Here is a 15,970-nt window from a genome sequence, read left to right on the forward strand (position 1 = left end):
CAAAAACAAGCCTTGTAGTGTTTTAAACACACCCACACCCGTTCACACCGCCCTCTGCAGCGTGCGTTCAAGTGGCGACTTTCAAAGAAAAGTAAACACGGGCATATGTGTGTTTTGGGCGTCCGCTTTCTCCCAGGTTCACGCGTAGCCACGCACATTTTTAAAACCATTTAACGAATGTCAAAATTAAATCTGGTTGAAATTTGACCAATCAGAGACTCTATTTGGTAGTGAGGTATGGATGGAGTCCCTTTTCATCCACGAAGGTGCCAAAGGTTTAAACGTTGATCATAAAGGAGAAATGAATGATTGCGGTTTGTTCCTGGCTGGAATTCTGTGACACCAAGTCTTTCATATATCTGTGAAAGAAAAAAAGTCCGGAGCAAAATTTTACGAGATTTGAACCACTTTGACATTTCGCACAAAGCCTCTCCCAACTGTAGAGGGCAGATATGTGCAATAGAGTAGAAAAAGAAAAAGGAGTGAAAGCCCCTCCCTGCTTGTCCAGTGTGAACACCACATGTATGGAAAATACTTTTTATTTTATTTTCCTCTAACACTAAACAGATAACTAGGGCCATCCATTCATCTGCAAAAACATATTTGCGCTCTCTATGGACATTTTGGTTAATCCACTGTAAGTTTACTGTCTGCAATGGTAAAGTTAGAGAAACCCTTTTTTCAACTCAGAAATTATGTTACCAGTCTTGTACATGACACTTTGTTTTAACCCAACACACAAATACACACACTCACACTTGTGCCCCTGGTTCCTCTCTGCTCCTGGATAATTAGCTGATTAGCTGCTTAATTAGCAGCATGTAATCATGGCAGTGGATGAGCTTCTTAATTGAGGAAGTGAAGAGAGAATGAGGGTCTCAGAGAGGAGGATGACATTCTGCAGTCTCTGCTGAATACACAACTTAGCATGACATGGAATAGAAATCCTCTGTCCAAGGAAGAGAAACTGTGGAAGGATCATGTCTGGAGCAGAAATGAGTCTGTGTTAGGAGTAGAACCAGAATGTGGAATGATGGAGCTAGTCTGGTTTAGGAGTACCAGTATAGGTTTGACACGAAACAGTCAACCAAAGCCTGTCGTGTCTCTTGTGTTTAACTGCAGGTTGAACATCTGGAGATTCTCTTGTGTTCATATCTACAGATGGTCCTCGAAAGGCAGGATCCAAAACAATAGTTGTAATCCAGATTAGGCTCTCAGAATCATTTACATACGACTGTAATGCAGGTCACATTTGCTTGTTCTAGCATTATACAAGACCACAATGAGTTCTCATGAACCAAGGGATTGCAGGTGGAACCAGTGAGTCGTTCTAACTTAGTCAGAAAAAATGAAAAAGTCTCATAAAATCATGAAACCATAAAAAACTGCTACACACAGCTCTACAGCAGTGTAAAGCGGTGCAACAAAAATGGCGATCAATATTGGAGCTATCCAGCTGTACAGTTTGGAACCAGCTCAGACGAGTAAAATGAAGACGTGTTTGTCTGCAGGTGGATGCATCAGAATGGAGTGGAGCAGGGAGCTTGTGACTCCTAGCAGCTTCTACGTTACAGTTACAAGCTTTTGCCAACTGCATTTTTTTCACCTGCTCCTGATTCACAATGAATAGACTAAATAGAAAAGACTCAGAAACCCAATTTTAGGCTTAATTGTATTTTTATACATGCCCTCTATCATCCCAAAAAGGCAGAAATAACATGTTCAAAACAACAAAAGCACAGTTAAAAACGTATCTAGTATACAGAGATTTAAGCCTATAAAGTCATTGGGCAACTTCCTATTTATGTTAATTTACATGAATCTCATATTAAGGAAATTTTAGAAAACAGTTTCAGGGAAAATACTTTTGATTTGAGGTCACAGTATTTAAGTGTCTTGGGTCTTCAACAGTCTAACAGAGGGGTGCCGAACAAGTTTGACACCAATAGCCGAAATTTTTAACTGTGAGAGAGCCACACCACACACTGACCTGCCAAGACGCACACACACAAACACGCAATTAAAGCCATATTATTGTCCATAACACACTCTTTTAGCGGCTGGGTAGCTCGGTTGGTAAGGTGGGAAGCTACCATGCAGGAAACCAGGGTTCGATTCCCAGAGGGGAATGAGCAATGGTACTGGGGGCAATTACCATATCAATGGCGAGCAGTTAACATCACCCAGTGAGGGTCCTTAGGCAAGACCCTTAACGCTACTGCCTCCCGAGCGCGGTTTCGGCTGCAGCTCACCGCTCCCCAAGGGGATGGGTCAAATGCGGAGAAAGAATTTCCCTTCGTGGGATAAAATACAGTGTATAAAAAAACAAACAAAAAAAAAAACACTCGTCTCCCTACGATACAACAGCAAGTATTGTGCTTATGTTTATTTCAAGGAAAGTGTCCACCCTCAATACATCCATCAAATGCAGCACAGCGACTACCCTGGAGGTCAGATACCCCCCCACACGCACAGGCAGTTCTCTCCCATCTCACACACACACACACATACATACACATACACACACACTCTCTATCTCACTCTTTTCTCTGCCTCTCTCTGACACACACAACTACTCAGTGACGTGCGGTGAGGTTGATGGCTGGTGAGGCACTGACTCCTCTGAAGTCATATTTACGTTGATAAAAACTTAATATGTCACCGTTCATCCAACAGTATTTAACTGGTAATTCTTTGTATCTCAATATTCCTCTTTCAATGACACTTACACCAACAAATACACAAACATCTGGACAGAGCATCCTTCTGGTGTCTGAGTAATTCATATTCACAATGAACACATTAAATACATTACATTTTAGATGTGTGTGTGTGTGTGTGTGTAGCATACATTAAATTTAACCTTCAGTAAAAATGTTTTACTTTTATAACTTTTCTTTTTTCTTTAAAAACTAATGATCGACTTTTGCATGAAAAACTGATAATTGATGGAATATTAAAATATTCACACCAGCATGCTCAGTCAGGTGTGTTTTCCAAACTACATCTCAGAATTTCTTACCTTGTTGCAGTGATGGATGATGATCTCAGTGGGATTTCTCTTGTTTCTAGTAATCCTCTGCAGATCAGGTTTATATTCAGTTGTAGCCTCTCTGATCAGTTCCTTTACGTGAGTGTCGGTCAGAACGACCCGATGCTTTAATTTTACGTGTTTCAAGGTAATAAACAGGGACTCGCAGACATAAATTGCTACACAGCACGACTGTGCACAGAGTCTCAGAGAGGATAAAGTAAACAGAGGAGCACACAACATATTCTCCTCTCCGGCATCAACGCCCATGTATTTGCACACACCCAGAACAGCAAAACAGCACGGACTTCACTTCTGCTCACAGCCCCTCACTCATGGTTAGGGGAACTTTACACCCAAGATTCCCCACTTCCCATGAATCTTAGGTGCTGAAGGCCGTGCTAACCCCCAGGTCGCCACAATGGAATGAGACGCAAAGAGCCGCATGCTTATTGGCCGAGAGCCGCATGCGGCTCGAGAGCCACGTGTTCGCCACCCCTGGTCTAACCAAAGGCTGTTTGGTGACCTTTTTGCCACTCATGGTGCAAAAATCTGGTATGTCAGCTTTGTTTGATGGTTTGTAAACATCTGCTTTGCTCTTGATCAGACTCCATGGGTTTTTAAAGGGGTCAGGCCTGAAACAGAGTCTTGATCTGATTTATTTACATCGACACCTGACTTAGCTGTGTGACATAAAGAACTGACACACTACAGATTTGGGGAGGGCTTTCATAGCCAAATAGGTGAATTATTCTTCCAGTTATAGTTTTCACTTGGAGGGAAAAGGCAGGAGACCAGACCTGATGGCAGGAACTTAAACTTTAGTGAATAAAGTCAAAGCAGGATGAAACCATGAAACAAAAGGGGAAACAACTGGTTGTGTTGTCCGGGAGTCCTTAATTTCTTAGTTCTGCTTGCCCCGCTATCAAAACAACCTTCTTTTGTTCTTTTATTAAACCATCAACTTCAATATTTTCGGAATAGGCTTACTTGTGGACTCTCTTAATCTGAAGACTCAAATGTATGCATGCACAGTCTTGCTGTATCTTTGTCATCTTTTAGCAAACTCCTAGCCAGTTAAACTCAACCAGCCATGGAAAACTGCTCTGTGGCAAATCCAGCATCATCCTGAGGTTTGGTTCATGAAGTTTCCCTCATAAAGTAACACTAGCAAACAAAACCTCCACCGCTTCTTCTGTGCTGTACAAATAAACTGCATCCACTGCTGCCCTTACACATTGTGCTTTTGTCAAGCCTTTCAGAGTAAACTATATCCAAATATACGATAATATATTCCCTTTGTCACACTAAAGAATTATCTTTTTGAGTTCTTTTCGTAGCTCATTTTCCTACCCGGAAGTAAAATGGCCAATCTCTGAGGCTCTGCTTTTCTCTCCTTGTGGGTGCCGCCCATTTCATGATGTCAACCTAGACAAAACAAACAGCATCCATACGTTTGCAAAGATGGATGTGCATATTGTTCATATAAAATGAAAGCATTTAGCCGATCACCGCTAGCTCCACGGAGAAAGTGGGTGTGTGTGTCAGCCTGGGGGTGGGGCTGGCAGGGCTGACTCTTCCTGGAAGGGGCTGTTCCTCACTTTGTGATGTCACTGAGAACCCACTCGTTTTTATGGATTGGGAGGGGCTGGTGGTCAGAATGCAGGTTTTTAGAGGAATACTCAGGAAAGAACACACACTTCAAAGCTTAAAGTTTAATTTGCATGGTATATACCCTTTAAAAAGGCTTTGGGGATAGAATTATTTAAAAAAGTTGTGAACATAGTCTTCATGACCATCTTAGCCCTGGATAAAATCAAATGTAACTAGATAGTTCCCGGAATAACTAGCTCTAGGTTATAGAAGTGAACAGTTTTTTTGTCTTCTGACCATTTTGTTGCCAATATAAAAGATACAGAAAGACTATTTGCTCAAAAAAGTAAAAATCTGTCCTTTGTCTCCTGGAAAAGATTTGCCGTCTCATGTCAGAACGGCTAGAAAAGGAAGAATGAAAATTGAAGTCCTGAGGGTGAGAAACACGGCAAGGGGAAACCTCATGAAGGTTCATCATGAAGGAGATCTGTTGCTTTGTGTTACACACTCTTTCTCAGGAAATTTTATTGAGTCCTCCTTTGGGAATAACACACACATTCAGTTTGAATTAAATGGAGTAAAAGTCTAATAGACAAAAGCTGGAGCAAAGACAATCTAAGCATTCTGCCAGCATTTTATGTGTACGCTATATGCTCTTAAACCCCCAAAGCACAGAAGCTGACAGAGAAGCAGACCATCAGTTAAGTGTCCTGTGGAACATGTGATCACTCTGAGAGCATTGTTGTCCACCATGCACGTCCTCAGTGTGAGAGGACTGTATTTGGAGACTCTGTGGCACGCCGGCCTATCTGCAAGCAGTGGGAGACAGACAGACAACACACTCATATCAACAATTGTCTGATTGGCCCAGCAGGGGGGGCAGGGGGAGCCCACTGACAGCAGAGAGGGTAGAAAAACAAGAGATGGAGGAGGGGGGGGGGGCAATGATGGAGGGGGGGGGCGATATTCTCTGCTTCTTTAGATAAACAAGTCAGAGAGGAGGGAAAGGCAGATCGAGATGCTGAAACTGATTTATAGCACTCAGGCTTCGCAAAAACATGAATGGAAAACGATGAAGAAAGTCCTATTAGAAGCATTTTTAGAAAAACTCACCCAGGATAAATGTCAAAATATTAACTAACGTATGTTTAAGTAGTAAATGATGTTAAAACATTTACAAAACATTATTTTAAAAAAGATCGATGCGTTTGAACGACATTTAAAAGCTGCAAGTGAATGCCAATAATGTTCTTGTTTTGATTTTTCTGAAGATGTACAATATGGCATATATAAAAGATATTAAACAGAAAGTAGCATTTCTGAGTATTTCTTTATTGAAGTCCTTGTGAATCAGGAGCAGACAAAAAAATGCAGTTTGAAAAAGATCGTGTCTTTGACTTAAAAAATTCGTTGGGCGGGGCACAAGCTCCCTGCTCCGCTCTATTCTGATCATCTACTTGCAGACAAATAGATCCGTGAACGTCTTTGGTTTCCTCGTCTGAGCTGGAATCTGGATCTAAACTACGGCTGGATAGCTCTGATATTGCCCGCCATTTTTATTGCACCACTAATGTAGGGGGAGAGCATGGAGACGGACAGCTCTCAGCAATGGGAAAAGGGGCGGGGTTGCTCCCTGGTAATTGTCCTGCCCATAACTCAGAGGCTAATTTCTAATGAACTACTGCCACTCTGCAGAAACTGTCCTGGAAAGCGACACCGGTTTTTTGCATTTTTCACTAAAAACTATGTAGTCATAATTTAAAGAACACAGGGAACGCTTTTACAAAACATCAAAAGATGATCGGAGTGGGACTTTAATGCTTCATTGTGTTTAATCATTATGAAGAACTACCCAGACGTTTCACACCATGGCATCAATGACAGGGACGCCACAACTGAAATGAAAACCCTATTGAGGAGGAATTCTTATTCAGATGATGTGTTTACAGCTGATAAAACAGCAGGATTATTGCTGTTTCCACCTTTTAGTAATTGGCTGACCATGACGTTAGCAGATTTTGTTTCCTGTCAACAACTGTCATCTCAACTAATGACTTTTTTTGGGGGGGAAAAAAAACAATGCGTTTTATCCCAGTCATGTAATGTAATGTAAACAAATGTATTCCAAACCAATAATCATATCATCCGTAATTCCACAAGTAAAGCCATGCAACCTTTTAGCCCACAGCTCACATTTGAAGCCTCTTCATGAAGCAGAAGAAACAAGTGAAAGATGACTGAAGGTCTGGTTTACTCCATGACCGACTATTGTTTCAGTTTCTGAGTCTGCTTCATATCTATAGCAGCACAGATGAGGTCATCTGCAGACCAGTTCAGGACCAACAGAGCATCCTCTCTCCTGCTGAAAAACAGACAGCTGCGGTCTGACCTTCACATCCTCGTCTCACTATCAGTCGTGTCTTTTTTGGATGTGAAAAGATAAAATCGCAGGGTTATTGATTTGACTGTTTCTTCCTCTTTTATGTTAGAAAACGGATCCACACTTTTTTTCCTGCCTGATTTGAGCTGGAAGTTCTTATCCATTCAACAGTTAATGTGTTACAACGCCAACAACGACGGGTTCCCAACAACGTGCTCCCAAACTTTCCCTGGATCAGATGGACTGTGAAGTGTTTCCCTGATGTCCTCTGACGGGTTTTAGGTTTTCAGAAAAACTGATGCGGCTGTAAATAATTCACATCTGAGTGGAAGAATCGCACCCAACTCAACAGGAAACTCTGAGAACATGAAAGCGCGGAGCTGAGAGGATGTAAAGCTTCATATGTGCTCCTGATCATCTTCACAGTTACAGTCATCCCACCTGCTGTGTGCTACTCCTGCAGTCGCTCCCAGCTGCAACCGCTCCAGCAGCAATTTTTGCAGTTGCTCCTGCAGTCCCTCCTGCAGTCCCTCCTGCAGTCCCTCCTGCAGTCCCTACAGCCACTACCGCTGCTCCTACAACTGTAACTGTTCTCATGATCACCTTCAGTTACAGGCATCCTGCCTGACGTGAGCCGCTCCTGCAGCTCACCTATAGCTAAAAATAAATCTTTGATCCACTAAAACTAAACACATTAAGACGTTTTGGACATACCATGATTTTTTTTAATGAGGAGTCATTTTCTTGAGTTTATAAGAAGACTGTGCTCCCCTCAAGTCTTTTAATTCACTTCAGCATTTGGTGTGATGTTCTCATACTGTCAGCCCATTGATTCATCTTGCTCAGTTAATGAAAAACCTTTCTATTAAATCCTTAAAATATTTCAAATAATAATTTTAATTTGTTGAAATTTTTCATTTCATTTCAGTTAAAACTGACTCTAAAATCCCGTCTTAAACAGCTGGAAGACTGTGGTGCACAGCAGCTGATTCTGAGAAAATACCTTCCTGTGAGAGCTGCTCTTTAATAACTTTATTTATTAAGCACTTCAAAACAACAGTAAATTAAAGTGTATACAAAGGAACGAAATAAATGCTAGATGTTTTAAATGTTAAATAAAATGAAGGTAAATTTGAATTTTTACTACAGAAAAGAGCAGTTTTGCTTCATTAAAGTTCAGAGCTTTTGCAGTTCAGGCTAATCCACTTGAGGGGTTTTGATTAAATTCCTTAATTAGGCCGGATCAAGTCACATAGGTTCACACATTGTCAACAAATCTGACAAAAAAGGTGCAAGATATGAAAAACTTGGAAAAAAAAGACCAAAAAAACAAAAATCCTTCAAATAAATGTTGGTCCTCATCACTAACGGAATCTTAAGAAAGTAAGTAAACCTTTGCTATTTTCTGCCTTTCAAGAAAAAAAAAAATCTTATTAAAGTTTTACAATGGTAAAATAATCTTGGTAAGAGAATTTTTCTTCCCCCATTGGCAGATTTTTGCTCATTTAAATATTTTTTTTTGTTTCTTTAAATTTGACTAAGTTTTTACTTCTTTCTATACGAGCTGTTTTTGCAGTGAAATCCTGTGATGTCACTTAGAGAGTTGGCCGACTATAGTGCAGAAGCTGTAGACAAGAGCAATGATGCGTTATTGAAATCAAAATGTCGTTTTTACTGCTCTTTGCTGCAAAGGTGACTCTTTCTGAGCTGCTCAGTAAACGTAGAGCTCAGACATGCATGTGTCTTCTGCCTCAGACATGCATGTTCTCTGCCTCAGACATGCATGTGTCTTCTGCCTCAGACATGCATGTTCTCTGCCTCAGACATACATGTGTCCTCTGCCTCAGACATGCATGTTCTCTGCCTCAGACATACATGTGTCCTCTGCCTCAGACATGCCTGTGTCCTCTGCCTCAGACATGCATGTTCTCTGCCTCAGACATACATGTGTCCTCTGCCTCAGACATGCCTGTGTCTTCTGCCTCAGACATGCATGTTCTCTGCCTCAGACATGCATGTGTCTTCTGCCTCAGACATGCATGTTCTCTGCCTCAGACATGCATGTGTCTTCTGCCTCAGACATGCATGTCCTCTGCCTCAGACATGCATGTGTCTTCTGCCTCAGACATGCACGTGTTCGTGCCTCAGACATACATGTGTCCTCTGCCTCAGACATGCATGTGTCCTCTGCCTCAGACATGCATGTGTCCTCTGCCTCAGACAAACATGTGTCCTCTGCCTCAGACATGAATGTGTCCTCTGCCTCAGACATGCATGTGTCCTCTGCCTCAGACATGAACGTGTTCGTGCCTCAGACATACATGTGTTCACTGTCTCAGACATGAACGTGTTCGTGCCTCAGACATACATGTGTTCACTGTCTCAGACATGCACGTGTTCGTGCCTCAGACATACACGTGTTTTCTGCCTCAGACATGCATGTGTCCTCTGACTCAGACATGCATGTGTCCTCTGCCTCAGACATGCATGTGTCCTCTGCCTCAGACAAACATGTGTCCTCTGCCTCAGACAAACATGTGTCCTCTGCCTCAGACATGAATGTGTCCTCTGCCTCAGACATGAACGTGTTCGTGCCTCAGACATACATGTGTTCACTGCCTCAGACATGCATGTGTCCTCTGCCTCAGACATGAACGTGTTCGTGCCTCAGACATACATGTGTTCACTGTCTCAGACATGCACGTGTTCGTGCCTCAGACATACACGTGTTTTCTGCCTCAGACATGCATGTTTCCTCTGCCTCAGACATAAATGTGTCCTCTGCCTCAGACATGCATGTGTCCTCTGCCTCAGACATGAACGTGTTCGTGCCTCAGACATACATGTGTTCACTGTCTCAGACATGCACGTGTTCGTGCCTCAGACATACATGTGTCCTCTGCCTCAGACATACATGTGTCCTCTGCCTCAGACATACATGTGTCCTCTGCCTCAGACATGCATGTGTCTTCTGCCTCAGACATGCATGTTCTCTGCCTCAGACATACATGTGTCCTCTGCCTCAGACATGCATGTGTCTTCTGCCTCAGACATGCATGTTCTCTGCCTCAGACATACATGTGTCCTCTGCCTCAGACATGCATGTGTCTTCTGCCTCAGACATGCATGTTCTCTGCCACAGACATACATGTGTCCTCTGCCTCAGACATGCATGTGTCTTCTGCCTCAGACATGCACGTGTTCGTGCCGCAGACATACATGTGTCCTCTGCCTCAGACATGCATGTGTCTTCTGCCTCAGACATGCATGTTCTCTGCCTCAGACATACATGTGTCCTCTGCCTCAGACATGCATGTGTCTTCTGCCTCAGACATGCACGTGTTCGTGCCTCAGACATACATGTGTCCTCTGCCTCAGACATGCATGTGTCCTCTGCCTCAGACATGCACGTGTTCGTGCCTCAGACATGCATGTGTCCTCTGCCTCAGACATGCATGTGTCCTCTGCCTCAGACAAACATGTGTCCTCTGCCTCAGACATGAATGTGTCCTCTGCCTCAGACATGCATGTGTCCTCTGCCTCAGACATGAACGTGTTCGTGCCTCAGACATACATGTGTTCACTGTCTCAGACATACATGTGTCCTCTGCCTCAGACATGCATGTGTCCTCTGCCTCAGACAAACATGTGTCTTCTGCCTCAGACATGCACGTGTTCGTGCCTCAGACATACATGTGTCCTCTGCCTCAGACATGCATGTGTCCTCTGCCTCAGACATGCACGTGTTCGTGCCTCAGACATGCATGTGTCCTCTGCCTCAGACATGCATGTGTCCTCTGCCTCAGACAAACATGTGTCCTCTGCCTCAGACATGAATGTGTCCTCTGCCTCAGACATGCATGTGTCCTCTGCCTCAGACATGAATGTGTCCTCTGCCTCAGACATGCATGTGTCTTCTGCCTCAGACATGAACGTGTTCGTGCCTCAGACATACATGTGTTCACTGTCTCAGACATGAACGTGTTCGTGCCTCAGACATACATGTGTTCACTGTCTCAGACATGCACGTGTTCGTGCCCCAGACATACACGTGTTTTCTGCCTCAGACATGCATGTGTCCTCTGCCTCAGACATGCATGTGTCCTCTGCCTCAGACATGCATGTGTCCTCTGCCTCAGACAAACATGTGTCCTCTGCCTCAGACATGCATGTGTCCTCTGCCTCAGACAAACATGTGTCCTCTGCCTCAGACATGAATGTGTCCTCTGCCTCAGACATGAACGTGCTCGTGCCTCAGACATACATGTGTTCACTGTCTCAGACATGAACGTGTTCGTGCCTCAGACATACATGTCTTCACTGTCTCAGACATACATGTGTCCTCTGCCTCAGACATGCATGTGTCCTCTGCCTCAGACAAACATGTGTCCTCTGCCTCAGACATGCATGTGTTCTCTGCCTCAGACATGAACGTGTTCGTGCCTCAGACATACATGTGTTCACTGTCTCAGACATGAACGTGTTCGTGCCTCAGACATACACGTGTTTTCTGCCTCAGACATGCATGTTTCCTCTGCGTCAGACATAAATGTGTCCTCTGCCTCAGACATGCATGTGTCCTCTGCCTCAGACATGAACGTGTTCGTGCCTCAGACATACATGTGTTCACTGTCTCAGACATGCACGTGTTCGTGCCTCAGACATACATGTGTCCTCTGCCTCAGACATACATGTGTCCTCTGCCTCAGACATGAACGTGTTCGTGCCTCAGACATACATGTGTCCTCTGCCTCAGACATACACGTGTTCGTGCCTCAGACATACATGTGTTCACTGTCTCAGACATGCACGTGTTCGTGCCTCAGACATACATGTGTCCTCTGCCTCAGACATGCATGTGTCCTCTGCCTCAGACATGAACGTGTTCGTGCCTCAGACATACATGTGTCCTCTGCCTCAGACATACACGTGTTCGTGCCTCAGACATACATGTGTCCTCTGCCTCATACATGAATGTGTCCTCTGCCTCAGACATGCACGTATTCGTGCCTCAGACATACATTTGTCCTCTGACTCAGACATGCAAATGTTCGTGCCTCAGACATGCATGTGTCCTCTGCCTCAGACATGCATGTGTCCTCTGGCTGTGTGGAAGACAGACACTTGGCCCTCCTCATCCTCAGAACTCCCACCCATGTTATGGTCTAATCTTCGCCGCGGTTGCACGTGTTTGTTGTTGAGGCGTTCAGATTCCGTCTGATTTGTCAGTTTGCTCAACTGAGTTGCAATCAAATCAATCAAAGCCAAACTGTTTCTTTGGGTTTATTTTCAGCTGCTGTCTGATAGTTGCTGTTTTTTTGCTGTTCTGCAGCCTTGACACCTGGTCTCACTTTGAGCTAACTAACAGCTTATATCTTCATATTGTGTTGCCTTGTGCTTTGGGTGCATACGAATCAGAGCTGCAGCCTGTAATGTATTAATCATTGAAGCCAAACATAGCCTGTCGGGAGTTCGAGTCCAAATCTATCAGCATCGTCCTTCAGAAAGCCCCGTCAGCTGAACAGTAATTATCCAGCGGTGAAGAGCTGAACCACGGGAGGAAGAGATGAAGCGTAATATTAGAGCGGTTATCCAGGCGTCAGAGGATCAGATCAGGCGTTTCAGTTCCCAGCAGGCTCTTCTGCCCCTCAGGAGCCTCACTGGTTTAGAGACATCAAAGCAGCTGTAAGCAGCCCAGTGCATGCTGGTCGATATCCAGACCAGCCGCTGTTCACGCCTACATCCTCTTCCTCCGCTGTCCTTCTCTCTCTTCATCTTTTTTATCTCATATTCCCACAATCCTCATGATTTTCCTTATATTCCATCAGCCTGTCTTCCTCTTTCAACTGAGTCATCCTCACATCACTCCCTTCTTTTCTTGTCTACAGCCTTGTTGGTTTCGTTTTCAGGACTCTTAGTCTTCATCTCTACTTCTTTTCTGTCTGTTCTCCTTAGATGACGTTGAAGTAGATTTAATTTTTCCAGCTTTCTTTTGTTTTATTTGCATTTAAAGACTCACTCTGATGAAAATAGTGGTTTTGGTGTTTTTAACATGATTTTGTGCCATTTTCTCATGATTGGAGGAGATAACGAAAATTAATCCTAAAACTGCATTTCTGATCATTTCTTTATTCAGATCATTGTGAATCAGGAGCAGATAAAAAAAATGCTTCTTAAAAAAGCTTGTAGCTGTGACAAAGAAGCTACAAATGACAACCACAAGCTCCCTGCTGCATTCTGATGCATCCACTTAGACAAATAGATCCATGAATGTTTTTGTTTTCCTCGTCTGAGCTGGAATCTGGATCTAAACTGTACGGCTGGATAGTTCTGATATTGCTGTTGGGAGTGTGAGCCTGTATTAAAGGTGTAAACAGAGAGCTCTCAGTAACAGAGGGGCGGGGTAGCCTCCTGACAGTCCCACCCACAACTCAGAGACAAATTTCTAATGAACTCCTGCCGCTCTGCAGAAACTATGTACTAGAAAATGATAGTTTTCATAATCATAATTATGTGCTCCCGGCATAATCATAATTAATAGAACACTGGGAACGTTTTGGAAACAGATCAAAAGATTTTTTAAATGGGTCTCCAAGTTCTGTAACTTATTTATTCATTTTTGTCCTTTACTTTTGTAATGGCTCCTCACCTTTCATTCTTCCTCCCAAACACTCCCTCATCTTCCAATCTCCTCCTCCCCCCCTCATCAATATTTTTGATTTCTGTCTCCCTTTCATAACGAGCGGTGCAGAGACGGATCGATGTTTTTATAATTTTTCTGAGGGTCACGGCTGGAATTAACATACCGCAGCCTCCATCGTGCGACTGTGCGCAGACATCACATGCAGTGTGCGCCGTGCACACTCTCCCTTCCCACGTGCACGCTCACATGCACAGATCAAATCCAGCGATTGGTGGATGGGGTGAAAGCATGGATGCACACATGTGGCAGCTCAAGTAAATTCCATCAGACTCGCCGTCTCGCTGCAGATTCCCTCTGTTATTAGTTTTCTAAGCAGCTTTCAGTGAGAGATAAGAAAACAACACCAAGTGCATGAAATATTCCAGTTGTCTCAATGGTGATCAAGCGTCTCTTTGCTGCGGATGGAATGAGTTTTGGAGCTGTCACAGATTTTCTGTGCTTTCCTCGGATGGCGGGCACATAGACGGCTCGAGTCCAGGCTGACCTTTGTGTGGCTGCTGCTCTGATATCACCTATGTACCGGGGGGAGTTCAACTGCAGAAACAAAACAACCAATTTTATGTATTTAATGACGGAAAAAAAGGAAAAGATTTCTGTAAAAAAGGTCCCAATGACAGAGAAGCTTAGCTTTTTGTCTTTTGTTTTGAGTCTCTCATGAGTTTAGTTCAATTGCTTAATTAAAACTAAACGATTTCTGAAACTTCACAGACTTTAAAAAAGTGTCGGCTTTGTTGGCCCTGTGGTGCCGTCCTTCACCCCACAGGGCTTTTCTCTTCAACAGAAGTGAAGCGCAGAAATGACCTGCCTCTGTTTGGCAGAGCTCACGTGTTGTGATCACGGCGTTCTGGCCAGTGCTGGTTTGGAACAGCGTTTGCTAGTAAAAGCTGCCAGTTTATTAGTTTTAGTTCTGCAGCGGGGGTTAATCCCACTCGTGATGCATTTTCAGGACTGTCATTAACAGATCCCACTCATCAGAGCAAAAGTTTCCTCAAATTCCAGAGAAGCTGGTGGAAGTCTGGCTGGAGGGTCCTGCAGGGGTTTTCACTGAAACCTTATCTGGGCCCAGTATTACTTAAATCCCTCATGTTTGCTAGAATGAATCCTCTTCTTAAATTCTTTCAACATAGAACACATGATGGAAAAATGACCTGTCCTGTAAAACATGGGAGGTGTTGGGTGACTGTTTTCTGCAGCAGCTGATCTTCCTGGTACAGATGAGCAGACCAAGCAGATTGATGTTGCTGTGAAGGACTTTTTTCACCTCTGCTGTTCATCCTCACTGCAGCTCCGTGAAGCAGTTGAGTGATCACAGTGAGGGAAGGTCTCGGCATGCTGTTGTGTCCTTAGAACCACCACTGCTTTGTACAGACCCGATGTTTAGTTTTGAATGGGAATCCCAGAAGAAGCAGGGCTCCTCTAGTCAGGAGGAGTCACATCTTTTGGGACACTTTATAATGATCTAGACTCTAGAAATCCTATGGTTCAGGTTTTCCAGGAAAATGTTTGGACAAACATTTGTCAGTAGGAAAGAAGGAGACAGTTTCTTGCATGGTTCTGGTGACCTGATGCCATCACAGCTGTCTGTAGTTTGTATGTTTGGTAAAAACCGCCCCCGGTAACCTGCTGTCATCTTCCTTCTTAAGTTTGATGATTTCAGGTGTTTCTCCTTCTTTCACCTGCTGCCTTTCAGAAACTGAAACTAAACATTTCCTTCTGTCTCCTCCTGCCTTTAAGCCTTCTCCTCTTCTTCGTCTGCTCTTCAGGACTGAAGTGGATTTAAGCGGAGAAATCAATACTGGATCAGAAACTCTTTCACGTTGATTCCCCTGATCCTTTTCCATCAGCTTACTTTCAAAGAGAGAAAAAAATCTGAACCAGGGGCTTTTGAGTTTATATTATGTAAACTTCAGATAAAATTGCTTTATGTGTTCTTTTGAATTGGATGAAATCCTCCAGTTCTCCTTCCAGCCAGTAGATGGCAGTAGCTCTCTACTGATTAACGATGTGTCCTCTCCCCAGACACTCGGTGTCTGTCTATCTGTTCAGGTCTGTCATTCCATCCAGCTCTTCTCATCATATCGCTGTCAGATTTCCATCCATAATTTCCCGTCCCCGTGTTTGTTATTCTCTGCTTCCCTCGTTACCTCTTCAGTTTAAACCCAGCAGGGTCACCAGAATGCCCTACTCAGGGAGGGGCAGAGATGGACCCCTGACCCCTGTGTGCTGGTTCTGTTCATAGAGCAATAGAAAATGACATGCAGTG

General features: G+C 43.8%; 1 protein-coding gene across 6 annotated transcripts in view; it reads left to right on the forward strand.

The window, feature by feature from the left end:
* akap6 (A-kinase anchoring protein 6) overlaps window positions 1-15,970 on the forward strand; it is a 234,481-nt gene that overhangs the window by 52,275 nt on the left and 166,236 nt on the right. The window lies entirely within an intron of this gene.

The sequence above is a fragment of the Oryzias latipes genome, chromosome 22 (genome assembly GCF_002234675.1).
Source record: "Oryzias latipes chromosome 22, ASM223467v1".
NCBI lineage: Eukaryota > Metazoa > Chordata > Actinopteri > Beloniformes > Adrianichthyidae > Oryzias > Oryzias latipes.